The sequence below is a fragment of the Myxine glutinosa genome, chromosome 14 (genome assembly GCF_964187855.1).
Source record: "Myxine glutinosa chromosome 14, kmMyxGlut1.1, whole genome shotgun sequence".
Classification (NCBI taxonomy): domain Eukaryota; kingdom Metazoa; phylum Chordata; class Myxini; order Myxiniformes; family Myxinidae; genus Myxine; species Myxine glutinosa.
This window is the reverse complement of record NC_136274.1, coordinates 69,720,374-69,741,798: the sequence shown is the minus strand read 5'-3', so window position 1 is coordinate 69,741,798 and position 21,425 is coordinate 69,720,374. Positions and strand designations below refer to the sequence as shown.

At 45.1% G+C, this 21,425-nt stretch overlaps 1 protein-coding gene across 1 annotated transcript in view; it reads right to left on the bottom strand.

Annotated features, from left to right (window-relative positions):
* Positions 1–21,425, bottom strand: part of LOC137439879 (transmembrane protein 132C-like) — an 862,966-nt gene that overhangs the window by 190,815 nt on the left and 650,726 nt on the right. The window lies entirely within an intron of this gene.

The following is a 21,425-nucleotide window of genomic DNA, read 5'->3' as shown; positions in this document are numbered from 1 at the left end:
ACAGCACGACCAAACCATACAGCATGACCAAACCATACAGCATGTCCAAACCACCCAGAATGACCAAACCATACAGCATGACCAAACCATACAGCACGACCAAACCATACAGCACGACCAAACCATACAGCATGTCCAAACCACCCAGAATGACCAAACCATACACCACGACCAAACCATACAGCATGACCAAACCACCCAGGATGACCAAACCATACAGCACGACCAAATCATACAGCACGACCAAACCATACAGCATGTCCAAACCACCCAGAATGACCAAACCATACAGCATGACCAAACCATACACCACGACCAAACCATACAGCACGAACAAACAACCCAGCACGACCAAACCACCCAGCACGACCAAACCATACAGCATGTCCAAACCATACAGTACGACCAAACCATACAGCATGTCCAAACCATACAGCACGAACAAACAACCCAGCACGACCAAACCACCCAGCACGACCAAACCATACACCACGACCAAACCATACAGCACGAACAAACAACCCAGCACGACCAAACCACCCAGCACGACCAAACCATACAGCATGTCCAAACCATACAGCACGACCAAACCATACAGCATGTCCAAACCACCCAGAATGACCAAACCATACAGCATGTCCAAACCACCCAGGATGACCAAACCATACAGCATGACCAAACCACCCAGAATGACCAAACCATACAGCATGACCAAACCACCCAGGATGACCAAACCATACAGCATGAACAAACCATACAGCATGACCAAACCATACAGCATGTCCAAACCACCCAGAATGACCAAACCATACAGCACGACCAAACCATACAGCATGTCCAAACCACCCAGAATGACCAAACCACCCAGCACGACCAAACCATACAGCATGTCCAAACAACCCAGAATGACCAAACCATACAGCATGACCAAACCATACAGCACGACCAAACCATACAGCATGACCAAACCACCCAGGATGACCAAACCATACAGCATGACCAAACCATACAGCACGACCAAACCATACAGCATGTCCAAACCACCCAGAATGACCAAACCATACAGCATGACCAAACCATACAGCACGACCAAACCATACAGCATGTCCAAACCACCCAGAATGACCAAACCATACAGCACGACCAAACCACCCAGAATGACCAAACCATACAGCACGACCAAACCACCCAGAATGACCAAACCATACAGCACGACCAAACCACACAGCATGACCAAACCATACAGCATGACAAAACCATACAGCACGACCAAACCATACAGCACGACCAAACCATACAGCACGACCAAACCATACAGCATGTCCAAACCACCCAGAATGACCAAACTATACAGCACGACCAAACCATACAGCACGACCAAACCATACAGCACGACCAAACCATACAGCATGACCAAACCATACAGCATGTCCAAACCACCCAGAATGACCAAACCATACAGCACGACCAAACCATACAGCACGACCAAACTATACAGCATGTCCAAACCACCCAGAATGACCAAACCATACAGCATGACCAAACCATACAGCATGACCAAACCATACACCACGACCAAACCATACAGCATGTCCAAACCACCCAGAATGACCAAACCATACAGCACGGCCAAACCACCCAGAATGACCAAACCATACAGCACGACCAAACCACCCAGAATGACCAAACCATACAGCACGACCAAACCACACAGCATGACCAAACCACACAGCACGACCAAACCACACAGCACGACCAAACCATACATACAGCACGACCAAACCACACAGCACGACCAAACCACACAGCATGACCAAACCACCCAGCACGACCAAACCATACAGCACGACCAAACCACCCAGCACGACCAAACCATACAGCACGACCAAACCATACAGCACGGCCAAACCACCCAGAATGACCAAACCATACAGCACGACCAAACCATACAGCACGAACAAACAACCCAGCACGACCAAACCACCCAGCACGACCAAACCACCCAGAATGACCAAACCATACAGCACGACCAAACCATACAGCACGACCAAACCAACCAGCACGACCAAACCATGCAGCACGACCAAACCAACCAGCACGACCAAACCATACAGCACGACCAAACCACCCAGCACGACCAAACCATACAGCACGACCAAACCACCCAGCACGACCAAACCATACAGCACAACCAAACCACCCAGCAAGACCAAACCATACATCACGACCAAACCATACAGTACGACCAAACCATACAGCACGGCCAAACCATACAGCACGGCCAAACCATACAGCACGACCAAACCACACAGTACGACCAAACCATAAAGCACGACCAAATCATACAGCACGGCCAAACCATATAGTACGACCAAACCATACAGCACGACCAAACCATACAGCACGACCAAACCATACATAACGCCCAAACCATACAGCACGACCAAACCATACAGCACGACCACACCATACAGCACGACCAAACCACCCAGCACGACCAAACCACACAGCACGACCAAACCATACAGCACGACCAAACCATACAGCACGACCAAATCATACAGCACGACCAAACCATACAGCACGACCAAACCATACATCACGTCCAAACCATACAGCACGACCAAACCACCCAGAATGACCAAACCACCCAGAATGACCAAACCACCCAGCATGACCAAACCACCCAGCATGACCAAACCACCCAGAATGACCAAACCACCCAGCATGACCAAACCACCCAGCACGACCAAACTATACAGCACGAACAAACCACCCAGCATGACTAAACCATACAGCATGACCAAACCACCCAGCACGACCAAACCACCCAGCACAACCAAACCATGCAGCATGACCAAACCATACAGCATGACCAAACCACCCAGCATGACAAAACCACCCAGCACCAGCAAACCACCCAGAATGACCAAACCAAACTGTATGACCAAACCACCCAGAATGACCAAACCACCCGGTATGACCAAACCACCCGGTATGACCAAACCACCCGGTATGACCAAACCACCCGGTATGACCAAACCACCCGGTATGACCAAACCACCCGGTATGACCAAACCCCCCGGTATGACCAAACGACAAGGTATGACCAAACGACCCCGTATGACCAAACGACCCCGTATGACCAAACCACCCGGTATGCCCAAACCACCCGGTATGCCCAAACCACCCGGTATGACCAAACCACCCGGTATGACCAAACCACCCAGAATGACCAAACCACCCGGTATGACCAAACCACCCGGTATGACCAAACCACCCGGTATGACCAAACCACCCGGTATGACCAAACCACCCGGTATGACCAAACCACAAGGTATGACCAAACGACCCCATATGACCAAACGACCCCGTATGACCAAACGACCCCGTATGACCAAACCACCCGGTATGACCAAACCACCCGGTATGACCAAACCACCCGGTATGACCAAACCACCCGGTATGACCAAACCACCCGGTATGACCAAACCACCCGGTATGACCAAACCACCCGGTATGACCAAACCACCCGGTATGACCAAACCACCCGGTATGACCAAACCACCCGGTATGACCAAACCACCCGGTATGACCAAACCACCCGGTATGACCAAACCACCCGGTATGACCAAACCACCCGGTATGACCAAACCACCCGGTATGACCAAACTACCCGGTATGACCAAACCACCCGGTATGACCAAACCATACAGTATGACCAAACCACCCAGAATGACCAAACCACCCAGCACGACCAGACCAAACCACACAGCACGACCAAACCAGACAGCACGACCAAACCACCCAGCACGACCAAACTATACAGCACGAACAAACCACCCAGCATGACGAAACCACCCAGCATGACCAAACCATACAGCATGACCAAACCACCCAGCACGACCAAACCATGCAGCATGACCAAACCATGCAGCATGACCAAACCACCCAACGTGACCAAACCATACAGCATGACCAAACCACCCAGCACCAGGAAACCACCCAGAATGACCAAACCAAACTGTATGACCAAACCAAACTGTATGACCAAACCACCCGGTATGACCAAACCACCCGGTATGACCAAACCACCCGGTATGACCAAACCACCCGGTATGACCAAACCACCCGGTATGACCAAACCACCCGGTATGACCAAACCACCCGGTATGACCAAACCACCCGGTATGACCAAACCACCCGGTATGACCAAACCACCCGGTATGATCAAACCACCCGGTATGACCAAACCACCCGGTATGACCAAAGCACCCGGTATGACCAAAGCACCCGGTATGACCAAACCACCCGGTATGACCAAACCACCCGGTATGACCAACCACCCGGTATGCCCAAACCACCCGGTATGACCAAACCACCCGGTATGACCAAACCACCCGGTATGACCAAACCTCCCGGTATGACCAAACCACACAGTATGCCCAAACCACCCAGTATGACAAAACCATACAGTATGACCAAACCACCCAGCACAACCAAACCACCCACCATAACTGCCTCAATGAACTGCAGTATTTCTTGCATACCGGTATTTTATCCTTTATTTCTTTTTTACACAGTTTACCTGAATTTAAGGGGCTCTCTCCATGTACCGAAACACTGTTTTGCACCCATTTGTATTCGCCAAACATTCATTAGCAAGTTGAGCCTCATGCACTAATGGCCGATTGACCTTAACCTGCTCACAAGTGCTGTCTGTCTTTGACGGCCTACTCTCGTCCTCCAGGCCCCAGATAGCTGGCATTGCTAATGTGTCAGCATCTTTATTCCAAAGGTTGTCCCGTTTTATTTATTGATAACCTGCCAGTATATCTGGGAAACGCTTTTACAACTTTACTTACTTCCATTATGCGTTGTAAACTTCCACACTGTCGTGACAGGTAGTCAATTACAGGTTGACCGTCTGCCAACATGGATAAGTCAAAGCATTAGTCAAAAAGCAAGAAAATTGCATTCGAACAAGGCAATTTTCACATTACTGTTCTTCCTTCCTGGAGATAAAACACCACTGGTAATTCTGAAAAAGACATGTCTAATCATTGGGACAGTCTACATCTTGAAGGACCACTGTGTAGACTTTAGTAGGCCTTATCTGGCCAGGAAAATTATTTTTTGCATACCTAGTCTCGGCTCATATGAGAGCTAATGGAGGTAGGTGGCCACTGGCCAAGTGTGTGGCCAATCTGTGATGTAAAATTGGAACAAGGCCAGGGTGTGAAGCCTGGTGTTGTCTTAACGGTTAAGGTGGCGGGATCTTAATGGTCCTGAGTTCAAGCCCCCTGTCTTGCGACAGATAACACCAGGTGGGTTCACTCAGCATGACATCCTTCAGAGGTTGGCAAATGAGTGGCCGCTCTGGGAAAACTGAGCCATTCGGGTATCATGTGGCGAGGTGGTGAGCCGTCCAGGCTTGTGGCCCCCTATCCGGTGAAAAACTGTCTTGGCCACCTATGTGGCTCACAGCGCGCGACAGGAATGACTGTTATTAAAGGCCTGCTCTGTGAATGCTGTAGTAGGTTCCTAATGCTTACACTGCAGATGGGTTATTATTGAGTTATTATTGAGTGCTGTCAAGTCGTGGCAGACTTCTGGTGATATTCATTATCAGATTTCTCCGAACATCCCTATCCCGCAATTCTTTGCGAGGGTCTGGCAGACACAGCGGGTTTTCGGCCTTTTCCCAGGACGCTGGCGATAACTCGTCTGTTCTTCCTGAAGAACACCGTGAGTTATTTATTTTCCACCAAGTAATGAGGGCAGACTGGGCGGCAAGTTTAGCTTCCACCTAGGGACGATGTACACTTTGATGTCTCGCCCTGCCTACGAAACACCAGGATGGCAGTTTATAGCTGAGCTGAGATTCAAACCCAGACTAGAAAGCTCAGAGGTGAGTGTGCGTACACCGAGGCTATTCAGCCAGCCTCTCCCAGTTTCACTTCTAAGTGGAAGCTCATGATTTTCAAGGACCCCATAGGATATAATTTGCAGAAATTAAGGATTGCAACTGAATCCCGGAAAGCCTTGGATCGTAGTTCGTTTGTCGAAATATTTAATGGTATAGTTTTCAAAATCTCATTAAAGTTCTCCTTAATCACTCCAGTTGCTCAGACTATCACTGGTGGGCACTCCTCGCCTTCCAGGTGCTCTTAGTTGACTTTGTTTTGCAGGTAGGCCAAAGTCACTGGGTAATGACTCTTCCATTAGCAATGACATCCTCTCCTTTTTACAGCTGAGCACTATGTCCGGCCTCAACGCCGCGTTTTAAGTGTTCGTACGACATGCGATGGTCAGGTCGTGTTTCTTGAATCCTGTTCCGTCACTCGCTGAAATCTTTCAGAATATGTTACTCATTCTTTTCTGCCTTGTGCCCCTGGATCTTTGTGAGTCACTATTTGTCACAAGCCTACTTGGTACTCTAGTCTCATTACTTGCATGATGGTGATTTGTCCATTTGTCTTAATGCATTCGTTAGTCATGTAAAAGTACATAAAGTGTTGTTGCTAATACTCTTGTGTCCATCATGTTGCATAATACAAGTTCCTCTACCTTCTGTATACGTGAATACGATATCGCAGCTAGAACTGCTACTCACTGTCCTGATTTCTCTACTTGCACTCGTACAAATACATCTTATCTTAGACTAGACGGATTTCTGAGAAATGTGAATGTTAGGTGCATTTTTGGGTACAAGTTGGGAACCTCACTTTTTGACATCATTAGGGTATGCTGATTTCGATTAACCCGGTTCCCAAGCCGAATTTTGAGTTTTTGACCTTCTAATTCGCATGAACAAAATGACCGCCAAATTGCCATTTTGGACAATTTTTTTGAACAAGCATTTATATATCATGTATATACAATTATACATGCAGCTCTTTTACTTTAATCTTACAACTTTTACCCCAAAACGCACCTAGAAGCTTATACATGGCCTTTTTCCATAAATCCGTCTAGTCTATATTATGGTTGGCGACATTGAAAGAGACATTCAAACTGATATTGAAATTGGACACTATAAAATGGGAAATGGTTTTAATAAGACAATGTTTCATACAACCATTTATTCTAAAATTAAGTATACATGACCATGAAGCACAAACATTCAGGAATGTCACACATGTTGTTTTGCCAAACTACATCAAATTCATACAAGGGGGTCTGATCATCACTCTGTTGCTGTCAGAGTCAGGCACACATTGATGTGCACCTCAACTCTGAATAGCGCCATTTGCAGCGTCGAGTCTTGCATTGCTTCTGGCATGCACAACAAATCATCTCGAGGCAACTTTCTGGGATTGGACTCGGTGACATCAGAATAGGCTCTAGTCCTGAATCACCACGTTTCCATCCCATTTCCACAGGTGCAGGAAGGTCAGGTATGGCACAATGAGCATTTCTCCATACCATGGCTTGATAGTGTACTCGCATCAAATGGAAATGAAGAGCATCACTTGTCGGTGACATTGCTTCTGGTTTACCAGTCTTGGAGAACAACATATGTCGTGCTGAATCAACAGAGGAACCCTCAAAATTCTCAAAATTCAAAACTCAAAATTCGGCTTGGGAACCGGGTTAATCGAATTCAGCATACCCTAATTATGCTAAAAAGTGAGGTTCCCAACTTTTACCCAAAAATGCACCTAGAAGCTTATTCATGGCCTTTTTCTATAAATCCATCTAGTTATCTACTCAACTGCTTCATACAACTCACAAACACCTCACATCCGAGCTTTGCCATTCAATAATTCCGGCATATTACAGTTACCTTTGCACTGTCTGTTTGTTGCCCCCACAACCATCATTGGTTGCACAGGTAGACCACTTACCACCTTCTTTCCAACCAAGGAAATCAACATCATGGAAATGCTTGACTAATCTAAAAGGAAATTAAGTGACAAACCACGATGAGGGTAAAGGAAGACGAAGCAACAAGTTGATCGGAACAAAGGAAATCCCGTTTGTTTATGCACTTTTCTCCATTTTGCTTGATTTTTTTTTTTTTGAAATATGCCATTTTTGATGCATATCAATGGAAAAGGGAAGCGAAAATAGACTATGGCTTCAATTAATAGAGCTTTTCCAGGTAATGGTAAAATTACGCAACAATGAGCTACACTCTCTTAAAGGTTCAAAAAAATACCATGAGATGAAGATGTTTGGTGATTTTTATGAGTACATGCACAAGGCTTATTTAGGCATGTACTTATTACATGCATAGATAAGCCTTATGCATGTAGTTAGCCTGTCCCCTGGATAGGAGACAGGGTTTTGTAATCACTTGTGTGTGTGTGTGTGTGTGTGTGTGTCTGTTTGTGTCTGTGTGTGTGTGTGTGTGTGTGTGTGTGTGTGTGTGTGTCTGTGTGTGTGTATGTGTGTGTGTATATGTGTGTGTCTGTATATGTGTTTGTGTGTGTGTGTGTGTGTGTGTGTGTGTGTGTGTCTGTGTATATGTCTGTTTGTATGTCTGTGTGTGTGTGTGTCTATATGTTTGTGTGTGTGTGTGTCTGTATATGTGTTTGTGTCTGTTTGTGTCTGTGTGTGTCTATATGTTTGTGTGTGTGTGTGTGTGTATGTCTGTTTGTATGTCTGTTTGTATGTCTGTGTGTGTGTGTGTGTGTGTGTGTCTATATGTTTGTTTGTGTGTGTGTGTGTGTGTGTGTGTGTGTGTATGTCTGTTTGTATGTCTGTGTGTCTGTCTGTCTGTGTGTCTGTCTGTCTGTCTGTGTGTCTGTGTGTCTGTGTGTGTCCGTGTGCATGTGTCTGTGTGTGTAATTTAGCAAAAGGTAATAATTTTATCAAAAGGTCAAAAGGTCAAAGGTAAACATCACATAAAATCATCAAGTTTCATCCAATTGACTTGAAATTTCCATTTAACACATGAGTTTTGTCATCACACTTTCAACAAAGCTTTATTAAGATAATATGGAGAAGACAAATTAATTATGTGTCAAAAGGTCAAAGGTCAGCGTCACATAAAATCATCAATTTTCATCCAATTGACCTGAAATTTCAATTTAACACATGAGTTTTGTAATCACACTTTCAACAAAGCTTTATTAAGATAATATGGAGAAGACAAATTAATAATGTGTCAAAAGGTCAAAGGTCAGCGTCACATAAAATCATCAATTTTCATCCGATTGACCTGAAATTTTAAGAATTCGCATGTTGGGTCACTGAGTTGCCGTCACTGAAAAGTCGATTTTTTTTTTTTACATCAAAAGGTCAAAGGTCAAGGTTGTGTAAGATCACCAATTTTCACTGGATTGACCTTAAATTTCAGGAATTTGCATATTGGGTCACAGAATTGGTTGACCAATCAAAACCTAGAAGCTGATTTTGTTTTTTTTTACATCTATAGCTCAAAGGTCAAGGCTGAATAAAATCATCAATTTCCATTTTGTATTCTTTTTAAAATTCACTCTCACTCACTCACTTCCGGTCCCTCGAGCGACGAGGCTTGCTTCGATCTCTCCACGGCATCAAAGTTTGAGTGTTTTCCCATTCGTTTCTTTGTCAAATTTCCGCTGGCTATTTTGTTGTGTATGTGTTATTGTGTGTTTCTATTTGGTTTTGTAGTTGTTGCAAATTTGTGTGTAATTAGTCGTTTTTTTGTTCGTGCCTCATGCGGCCTGGTCTCTCCGGGCTCCCTCCCCCCCCCCCCCCCGTCAGTGTTTTGTGAACATGGGTTTTTTCCTTCATAGTATTTGCTTGTTTCTTTGATTTTCTTTTCTCCCCCCTACCTCTCACGAACATCTTACCCTTTGTCCAGCGTTTTGAAAACAGAACAAACAAAAAATATTCTATATTAATTCTTTCTCTCCTCCCGGACACGTGCTTGTTCGCTCTCCTCCTCGTCTCGACTTGTGCCCCGCCCCCTATATCTCGTTTTTCGTCCACCTCTGCTCCTGCTTTCTCAAATCCACGTTCTCACTTAGAGACTTTTCCCAGATTGTTTTTCATGGTTTTGTTTAAATATTATTTAAATATGTTCAAACCGCAGCCGCGATGCTGACGCCGCCCTCCCCCCCCCTCCCCCCAGAATTTCCATGTTTTAAACGTTCCCAGTGTGTACCCTGGATTAGAATAGGTACACCGTATACCTGCGTGTCGTAAGAGACGACTAAGAAGGTTGGCGTCAGGAAGGGCATCCGGCTATAAAAACATTGCCTCAAAAAGAGAACCATGACAATTACAACTACATATGGGCAGGGTGCAGCCTGAAGTGGAGATCGGTTTCTGAGGTTTGGGACATGGAATGTAGGGACAATGACAGGGAGATCACGAGAAGTGTTGGAAGTATTGGTCAGAAGAAGAGTGGACATATGTTGTGTGCAAGAGACGAGATGGAAGGGAAGTGGTGTGAGAATGATGAAGGTAGGCAGGGACAGAAATACAAGTTTATGTGGCAAGGGTGCCTGGAGGGCGTGAATGGTGTTGGTGTCCTGTTTTCTGAAGAGTTTGTAGACAGTGTGGTGAGTGTGACTAGAGTGAGTGATAGGTTGACGATGGTGAAAATGATGATTGGAAAGCTCTTGGTGAACGACATCTCGGGATATGCTCCGCAGGTTGGTCAAAGCGATGAAGAGAAGGACAAGTTCTGGTGTGCGTAAGAGAAGCTGATGGAAAACGTGAAAGATGAGGAAGTTGTTGTGGTAGGAGGAGACCTAAATGGACATGTGGGAAGGAGTATGGATGGTTTTGAGGGAGTTCATGGGGGTTACGGATATGGTGTGAGAAATGGAGAAGGTGAAAGGATTTTGGAGTTTGCTGATGGAGCTGATTTGTTGATTTGTAATACTCAGTTCCAGAAAAAGGATAATAAGCTTGTTACATACACGTCAGGTGGGTCGACGACAACCGTTGACGACCTGATGGTGCGTAGGCGAGATAGGGGCCACCTCCGGGACACAAAGGTGATCCCGGGGGAGGAGGCTGTTTCACAGCACCACTTGGTTGTCTGCGACATAAGGGTGAAAGGTGCGAGGAGAGCTCGGCGGGTGAAGTACCAACCGAGAATGAAGGTGTGGAGTTGAAAGAGGTGACAGTAAGGGAGGCATTAAAAGAGAGGCTGAATAGGGTCGAGGATGATTTGGTTGAGCTTGAAAGTGGTTGGATGTCAATGAAAGCTAGTCTGTTGGGAGCCGTTGGTGAGGTATGTGGATGGACAAAAGGACCACCGAGGCACTCGGAAACATGGTGGTGGGATGATGAAGTTGGAAAGAGGATTGACGAGAAGAGGAAGAAGTTCAAGGAGTGGCAGAAGGCGAAGGGTACGGGAGCAGAAACAGCAGAGCATGAAAGTTATAAGGCAGCCAGGAAGGCTGCAAAGAAGGAGGTCGCAAAGGCGCAGGAGGCATGTAGGAAAATGTTCGGAGAACGCTTGGATTCGGAAGAGGGTCAGAAAGCAGTATTCAGGATTGCAAAGCAGATAGCGAAAGAGAGGGGTGATGTGATGGGGGTGAGTTGCTTGAAGGATGAAGTGGGACAAATCGTTGTCGACCCAGATGGAATTAAAGGAAGACGGAAAAGATATATGGAAATGCTGTTGAATACAGAGAATGAATGGGATGGCAACATCGAGAGTAACCCAGTTTTAGGGCCGGCAGAGAAGATAACTGAGAAGGAAGTTGAGGAAACGATAAAAGCAATGAAGGGTAGAAAAGCGGGAGGGCCGACGGGAGTTGTGGGAGATATGTTGAAGGCAGCAGGAAGTTGGGGTGTGAAGAGAGTGACAGAGATCTGTAATCTGGTGGTGAAAGAAGGCCGCATTCCAGTGCATTGGGAACTGAGTACCCTCGTCCCTCTATACAAGGGGAAAGGTGACCCTCTGGAGTGTAGCTCGGACCGAGCGATAAAGTTATTGTAGCATGGAATGAAGGTATTGGAAAGGGTGTTGGAGAGGAGGTTAAGGAAGAAAGTGAAGATCGACGAAATGCAGTTTGGATTTATGCCAGGAAGAGGAACGACAGACGCGCTTTTCATTGTGAGGCAGTTGCAGGAGAACTACATGGAGAAGAGGAGAAGTTATTTCTTGGGTTTGTTGATCTGGAGAAAGCATTCGATAGGGTTCCACGCAAAGTATTGACATGGGCAGTGAGGAAGTTAGGAGTGGAGGAATGGTTGATCAGAGTAGTGATGGCAATGTACAAAAGAGCGCGCACAGCTGTAAGGACGAAGGACAGGAACAGTGGTGAGTTTGAGGTGAAGGTGGGAGTGCATCAGGGGTCGGTACTAAGTCCACTACTATTTGTAGCTGTGATGGAGGTGCTGGCTCAGAACGTAAAGGAGGGTTTACCGTAGGAGTTGCTGTATGCAGATGATCTGGTGTTGATTGCGGAAAGTATGGATGGACTGTAGGAAAAGATGAACAAGTGGAAGGAATGTATGGAGACAAAAGGTCTGAAGGTGAATATCGGAAAGACGAAGGTGATGGCAAGTGGTAAAGCATGTGGTGAGGTGGAAAGAACTGGGAAGTGGCCCTGTGCTGTGTGTAGGAAGGGTGTCGGAGTGAACTCCATTCAATGTACAATGTGCGCTGAGTGGGTTCATCAAAAATGTAGTGGTCTGAGAGGGTCATTAACCAGTGTGGCAGCTACATTCAAATGTAAGGTGTGCACAGAGGGAGCTGCAGATGGAGGAAATGTTGAGTTGAATCTTGGAGACGGCGTGAAGCTGGAAGGTGTGAAAACATTTTGCTACCTCGGAGCCATGCTGAATTGAGAAGGTGGATCAGACTCGGCAACGGTTGCTAGAGTGAGATGTGCATGGAAGAAGTTTCGGGAACTGGGTGGCGTGCTGATGATGAGGGGAGTGTCGTTGAAGCTGAAGGGAAAGGTGTATGCTGCATGTCTGAGAAGTGTTATGATTTATGGGAGCGAGACATGGGTAATGAACGTAGAGCAGCAACGAAGGTTGGAAAGGGTGGAAATGCGAATGGTTCGACGGATGTGCGGAGTATCGTTGAGAGAGAGGAAGACAAATGATGATTTGCGAAAGATGATGGGAATAGAGCCTATGATTGATGCTGTGAAGAGGAACAGGTTGAGATGGTTTGGTCATGTGTTGAGGAAGGATGAAATTGACTGGTTGAGAAGAGTGATGGAAATGAATGTAGAAGGAAGTAGAGGACGGGGAAGACCGAGAAAGACCTGGCTAAAGATGGTGGAAGAAGAAATGCTGGCAAGGGGGTTAACAAGGAGAGATGCAGAGAATAGGGCAAAATGGAGAAGATTGTCATGGGGACCGCAAGGCTAACCCCCGCTCTGGTGGGGAAAATGGCCTTTAAAATGCATGTTGTGTTGTTGTATTCTTTTTAAAATTGTTTTCATTATTTGGAGCATACGGATGAAGACGGAATGAATACAAACGGACGCGGATGTGCTTTGCATTTTCACATGCTTTCTGGTTATTACCTTCGCAAAAGCGGAAGGTTATGTTTTGATCGCTGTGTATTTATTTGTATGTCTGTGTGTGTGTGTGTGTGTATGTTATTCGCATAACTCAAAAAGTATTCAACCGAATTGCATGAAATTTGGTGGGATGATTGGTTATTATACGGGACACATTTGATTAGATTTTGGGAGCAATCGGGTCAAAGGTCAAGGTCAAGGTCACGAAAAGGTCAAAATCGTATTTTTACCATAGCGCGGTCAATTTTTATCCAATTGGCATGCAACTAATGCCAAAATGTTCAGAATTCAATGCCCGATCTTGTGATATACGACATGACCCAGTGAAGACATTACCCTTGTTAGCGGTTGGGGGTCAAAGGTCAGGGGGGTCACGACCTTGCAAAATGTGCGTTTTTTGTCATAACTCGGTCAATTCTTATCCGATTTGCATGAAATCAGCACCAAACTGTTCACTGTTCTGTTCCCTACACTCCCATGCCAAGTACAGAACAGTAGCTGCGGCGAAGGTATGCGCTCTACCGAGTGCCCGTTCTAGTTATTTTTTTTGCTTTGGATTTTGTGTAACTGAATATAAAAAAATAACAAGAATTAAAATATATATATTTATACAGACTTGGCATTTAATATGGAATATTTTTTTTGTGGGGGTGAACTTACTTTTCAAGATGACTTAGAACCAAAAGTTCATTGGAATTATGTTGAAATTATTCTAGATTTTGTTAATGTGACCTTCAAAAGAAACAAAAACCACATTTGACATTTCGAAGCAAATAAATTGATCCTTTAAAGTGATGTAAACTGATATCGAACTCAATTCACGGACAGTACTGTGTTAAACTTCTGTACGTTTTCCAGAAGTATCTCTTTATTTTGCACATTAGCCCAAAATTTTTTCAACAAAAACAAAAGCTAAATTATGACTGGGAGTACAGACAGTAAAATTACAGTTCATTACTTCGTGCAACCCCCACGAGCATTCAGGAGAGCACATACACGTCAAGGCATGCTGTTCACGAGATTTGCCAAGGTTTGGACAGGAATCGCTTGCCATGCAGTGACAATAGCCTGCTGCAATTCACGCACAGAGGTAGGCTGCTGGTCGAAGTTGTCGATTTGACGCGTTAATTCTGCCCACAAGTTCTCTATCGGATTCATATCCGGGGACATGGCAGGCCACTCCATATGCTCTACGCCACGGTCAGCAAGAAAGTGTTGGTTCATGCGAGCACGATGAGGCTGTGCATTGTCATCTTGGAAGACAAAGTTTCCTCGAAAGGCTGCACGAGCAAATGGAAGCAATGTTTCTTCCAGAATGGCCCTGTACTTGAACTGGTTCAGGTTTCCATTCAGAACAACCAGGTCAGTTTTGCCCTCTGCATGAAAAGCAGCCCAAACGGTCACCCCACCACCTCCAGCTTGGACTCTTGGCACTATACGATCTTCGTTGTAGGCTTCATGCACTTGTCTGCATACGCGGACGTGGCCATCTTGACGATAGACCAGAAATCTAGACTCGTCACTGAAGGTCACGTGATTCCAGTGTCCTGGCTGCCATTGACGGTGCTCTCTGGCCCACTGCAATCGGCGCTGGCTGTGTTGTCTGGTCAGGCGTGGCTTTCTCAGGGGACGCCTGGCACGATAGCCTGCTTGAACCAGTCGTTGGTTGACTAGCCTTCTGGATAAAGGCCCATTTGTCAGTTGCTGCTACTCAGCCCTAAGCCGATTAGCTGACTTGGTACGGCCATTGCAGACTAACCGGTGCAGCTGGCGATCATCTCTCCTTGTGGTTCTGCGTGGACGTCCTGGCCTCGGTATTGGAGTAGGGACACCCCTCTGAGCATTTCGTTTCAGGATCTTTGACACCTGACCTTGAGTGATGCCATACTGCCGAGCAATAGCACGCTGTTTCATGCCAGAATTTCGTAAAGCCACCACTCCATGACAAACAGCATTGTCAAGTTGACGGACCATCTCCAGAGGAAGCGGCAATAACTTTTGTAGACGTGCAGCAGTTGTTTTCCACTAATACAGAACGCAACAACCCTTATATACCCGATTGTGAAGCCAATCGTCAAATGTACCTGTCCTTACATTTTGTCAGGCCACCTGTGATATAATCCTGTTATTCACTTCTTGCTGCGAAAGACAATCAGTGACATGGTTCTTTCAACAAAGACATCACCGAAGGGTAAAAGAAACTCACCAGATTGATATACTGAGTTCAGGAAGTATGCCCAAGTCAAGAAAAAAAAAATATTCCATATTAAATGCCAAGTCTGTATATACTACATGACCAAAAGTATGCGGACACGCGAACATCGAACATCTCATTCCAAAATCATGGGCATAAATATGGAGTTGGGCCCCCTTTGCTGCTATAAGAGCCTCCACTCTTTTGAGAAGGCTTTCCACTCGATGTTGGAACATTGCTGCAGAGATTTGCTTCCATTCAGCCATAAGAGCATTCGTGTGGTCGGGCACCGATATTGGGCGATTAGGCCTGGCTCACAGTCGGCGTTCCAATTCATCCCAAAGATGTTTGACGGGGTTGAGGTCAGGGCTCTGTGCAGGCCAGTCAGGTTCTTCCACACCGATCTCAACAGACCGTTTCTGTATAGACCTCGCTTTGTGCACGGGGGCATTATCATGCTGAAACAGGAAAGGGCCTTCCCAAACTGTTGCCACAAAGTTGGAAGCACACAATCATCTAGAATGTCATTGCATGCTGTAGCGTTAAGATTTCCCTTTACTGGAACTTAGGGGCCGAGCCGGAACCATGACAAACAGCCCCAGACCTTTATTCATCATCCACCAAACTTTAGATTTGGCACTATGCATTCGGGCAGGTAACTTTCTCCTGGCATCCGCCAAACGCAGATTCGTCAGTCAGACCTCCAGATGGTGAAGCGTGATTCATCATTCCAGAGAACGCGTTTCCACTGCTCCAGAGTCCAATGGTGGCGAGCTTTACACCACGCTAGCTGACGCTTGTCATTGTGCAGGGTGATCTTAGGCTTGTGTGCAAGGCTGCTCAGCCATTGAAATCCATTTCATGAAGCTCCCGACGAACAGTTGTTGTGCTGACATTGCTTCCAGAGGCAGTTTGGAACTCGGTAGTGAGTTTTTCAACCGAGGACAGATAATTTTTACATGCTTCAGCACTCGGCGGTCCCGTTCTGTGAGCTTATGTGGCCTACCACTTCGCGGCTGAGCTGTTGTTGCTCCTAGACGTTTCCACTTCACAATAACAGCACTTACAGTTGACCGGGGCAGGTCTAGCAGGGCAGAAGTTTGATGAACTGACTTTGGGGAAAGGTGGCATCCTATGACGGTGCCACGTTGAAAGTCACTGAGCTCTTCAGTACGGCCCATTCTACTGCCAATGTTTGTCTATGGAGATTGCATGGCTGTGTGCTTGATTATATATACCTGTCAGCAATGTGTGTTCCTGAAATAGCTGAATCCACTAATTAGAAGGGGTGTCCACATACTTTTGGTCATGTAGTGTAAAGGGTATGCAAATATTAAATATTAATCAATGGTTGCAAATATTGAATGTTTTTCTATTCCCACAGGATCGACTAAGTCGCAGATGAAAATGCCTCTGCCGCTCGAAGCAAACACGTTCTTAGTGGAATTTGTGTTTTGAAGTCAGGAGAATCCACAGAAGTGCAATGAAGGTTTGTGGAAAAATTTCCTGACATTAAGGGACCGCGTCGCACCACCGTGAGACAATCGATTGCCAAGTTCCATGAAACTGGGTCAGTTGCGGATGCACCAAGATCTGGAAGGCCATCAGTACTCACAAAGGATAAATTAGAGGACCATTTCCAACCTTTACTGTGAGCAAAACAAGCTACATAAACTGTATAACAGTTGCACAGGGACTTTGGCATTACGGGGTATGAAATGTTGATCAGTCACAAAAAAACTTAAATTTAATAAATTTTAAATTCAGGCTGTGAAAAGTTAAGAGGTGTGAATACTTTCTGAGCACAGATCGACTGACACCACAATTCAGTGCAGCAGACCCGTCATCAAATCGTGGGTTTGATCCACCAGGAGGATCTCCATGGCAAATTAGAGATGACTAGCAATGGTACCCGCCCTACGGGCGGGGCTTCAATTGGGAGGCCCAAATGAAAAGGCAAAATATCAGAAATTGAAGGCTTTTTTTATTTTAAACGATTTATATAAACATCCGTTAAATCATATCACACGCAAATCATCAAAATCTAAACAGTATTTGTAGAATTTCAATAAAAGCCACATCACTGTTCATATCGGTAAATATTATTCCATCGTGTTTGGGAAAACTGGAAAATTGGAAAAATTTGAAAAAAAAATTGTGAAAACAATATGGCCTATTTTACTGCAGGGGGTCCCAGGATTACCCACCCAAAATTTCGTTGCGATCGGTTCAGCCGTTTTTGCGGTACCTGGGAACAGACGGACGGACGGACGGACAGACATTTGGTGAATTATAGTAAGATGTTGCGGAGCAGGAAGGACATTATTATGAGATGCTACATTTGCAGCGCTTGCTGGAGGAGATGCCACGATATTATAAGATCATTCCACGTGATCCACAGCACGATGGAAGTTGGTCCAACATTGTGCACATCACAGTATTACTCATGATTTGTGATTCCCTGCTTGGGCCTGTGATTATAAAAAAAAAAGAAGAAAGATGAGAAGCCGATATTACAATGAATGCGATTCATTCGTTTTCTGTTTAATGAAAAGCTACATTGTTATTGCGATGGGATGCAATCCCAGTAAACGATGGTCCAATTTGATCGAATAACTGTCAAAAATATACAAATATACAAAATGTATACAAAAATGTATACAAATGTATACAAATATACAAAAAACATGTATACAAAAAAAAAAAAAAAAAATTACAGATAAATATGCACACAGAGCAATGCTATCGACATATTATATTCAAAGGAAGGAAAATTGTAATTTTACATTGAATGAGAGAAAAGAAAGAAGATGAAATGTCAGCCTCGGTTAAGCCTTAATATCTTAGGGTTTTAGGTTTGAGCCCCTGTCAGGCCGTTGAATTAACACCAGGTGGGTTGACTCAGCCTGTCATCCTTCCGAGGTCGGCTAAAGGAGCACCACCTTACTGGAAATGGGGGCACCGCATCAGCGACACAGCTGCGCTTCCAGAAAATGATGCAACCAGCACCCGCAAGTTACGAAACAACAACAAATGTTATATTTATTATCAAAATGTCAATTATAATTATTACTCTTAGTATTATGATGTTATCATTAACAGTAAAACCATTGGTACAGCTAACAAAATCAATACACCTCCCAGAGACTCTTCTTCTTCTTATTCGAGTGGTGGCACAATGGACACCTGTGCTGTACGTTTCTGTTTATTTACGATTGCACTAACAAAGAGGTAACATCCCTCTGCTAGTGTTAGTACTCGCAGATGAAGGGGGAACGAAACGATGGATATTCGAAAGTTTTCTTGCAAGTTTGTCTCCGAAGAGAGTTGGCATCGTGAAGTTAAAATAATTACCTGCGAAATGAAACCTTGTACATTTTACTGCACATTGAATAAACGAACCTGTACGAGTCTCTCGGTGCGATGAAAATGTCACTTGTGTTTGCGGCTACTGGACACAGACCACGTGGCCATGAGTAATACATTCTCCATCTAAAATCAATAAATCATATCACACTCGGTAATACCTGGCCGCGAAGCTCATAACAGGTGAGCATTACGCCGAGACGTGCGAGGAATAACAATTAGTTATTGATTTCTATCGAATGGGATGTGCGTGACCTGCACCTGGAGGAGGAGTGGCTGATGTAAGCATCGGTGTTAAAGGGTTTCAATATGCAGAGAATACCCCATAAATATGACGAGTGTGTGTGTGTGTGTGTGTGTGTGTTTGTGTGTGTATGTGTGTTTGTGTGTGTGTGTGTGTGTGTTTCTATATGTGAGAGTGTGTGTGTGTATGTGTGTGTGTGTGTGTGTGTTTGTGTGTGTGTTTATGTATGTGTGTGTATTTGTATGTGTGTTTGTGTGTGTGTGTGTATTTGTGTGTGTGTTGTGTGTGTGTATTTGTGTGTGTATTATTATGTGTATTTGTATGTGTGTATGTGTGTATTTGTGTGTGTGTGTGTTTGTGTGTATTTGTGTGTGTGTGTGTGTGTGTGTGTGTGTGTGTGTGTGTGTGTGTGTGTGTGTGTGAGTGTACAAGTTGGGGCGAAATGGTGAAGAACAGCTCTTTTTGACTAGTTTTAGCAATTCTCGTTATAATTCACCAGGCTCAATGGTGAAAGCTGGTGGTTAAAGCCCGGAAGGTGAGTGATGGTTAAAGTTTTCATTCTGACACTTTTTGAGTCAAACAAAAGACGTTGACTTTGTATGTGTTATTCCTCAATTGACTCACCACGTTTAGAGGAGAGAGCATTTACAACCCAGGTGTGTTGACATGTATGTGTATGTATATATGTGCTCGTGCTCCTCCACTGCCCCGCTGACTATGGAGACAAAGATGATGCCACAAGAATGCAGGATCAACACCTTGGAATACCCAGGGAATGAGTTACGTCACTTCCCCAAAGTTGAGCCTGTGTTTGTCTGAAGTCAAAGTTGTCTGATGTTGTACACTAATTATCACAATCTGCATGTATGTAAGACGTTATTGAAACCCATCAAAACCTGCTGCACAATGGTTACCAACCTAATGGTTGTTTAGCCCCATCAAAATGTGCTGCACGATGGTTACCAACGTATGGCTGTCACTGCCATAGTTGGACCCATAAAAACCTGCTGCACAATGGTTACCAACCTATGGCTGTTTGGACCCATCAAAACCTGCTGCACAATAGTTACCAACCTATGGCTGTTTGGACCCATCAAAACCTGCTGCACAATGGTTACCAACGTATGGCTGTTTGAACCCATAAAAACCTGCTGCACAATGGTTACCAACCTATGGCTGTTTGGACCCATCAAAACCTGCTGCACAATAGTTACCAACCTATGGCTGTTTGGACCCATCAAAACCTGCTGCACAATGGTTACCAACGTATGGCTGTTTGGACCCATAAAAACCTGCTGCACAATGGTTACCAACCTATGGCTGTTTGGACCCATCAAAACCTGCTGCACAATGGTTACCAACTTATGGCTGTTTGGACCCATCAAAACCTGCTGCACAATGGTTACCAACCTATGGCTGTTTGGACCCATCAAAACCTGCTGCACAATGGTTACCAACATATGGCTGTTTGGACCCATCAAAACCTGCTGGACAATGGTTACCAACCTATGGCTGTTTGGACCCATAAAAACCTGCTGCACAATGGTTACCAACCTATGGCTGTTTGGACCCATCAAAACCTGCTGCACAATGGTTACCAACTTATGGCTGTTTGGACCCATCAAAACCTGCTGCACTATGGTTACCAACCTATGGCTGTTTGGACCCATCAAAACCTGCTGCACAATGGTTACCAACGTATGGCTGTTTGGACCCATAAAAACCTGCTGCACGATGGTTACCAACCTATGGCTGTTTGGACCCATCAAAACCTGCTGCACAATGGTTACCAACTTATGGCTGTTTGGACCCATCAAAACCTGCTGCACAATGGTTACCAACTTATGGCTGTTTGGACCCATCAAAACCTGCTGCACAATGGTTGCCAACTTATGGCTGTTGGGACCCATAAAAACCTGCTGGACAATGGTTACCAACTTATGGCTGTTTGGACCCATTAAAACCTGCTGCACAATGGTTACCAACTTATGGTTGTTTAGACCCATCAAAACCTGCTGCACAATGGTTACCAACTTATGGTTGTTTAGATCCATCAAAACCTGCTGCACATTGGTTACCAAATTATGGTTGTTTAGACCCATCAAAATGTGCTGCACACTCGTTACCAACGTATGGTTGTTTAGATCCATCAAAATCTGCTGCACAAGGGTTACCAACATATGGT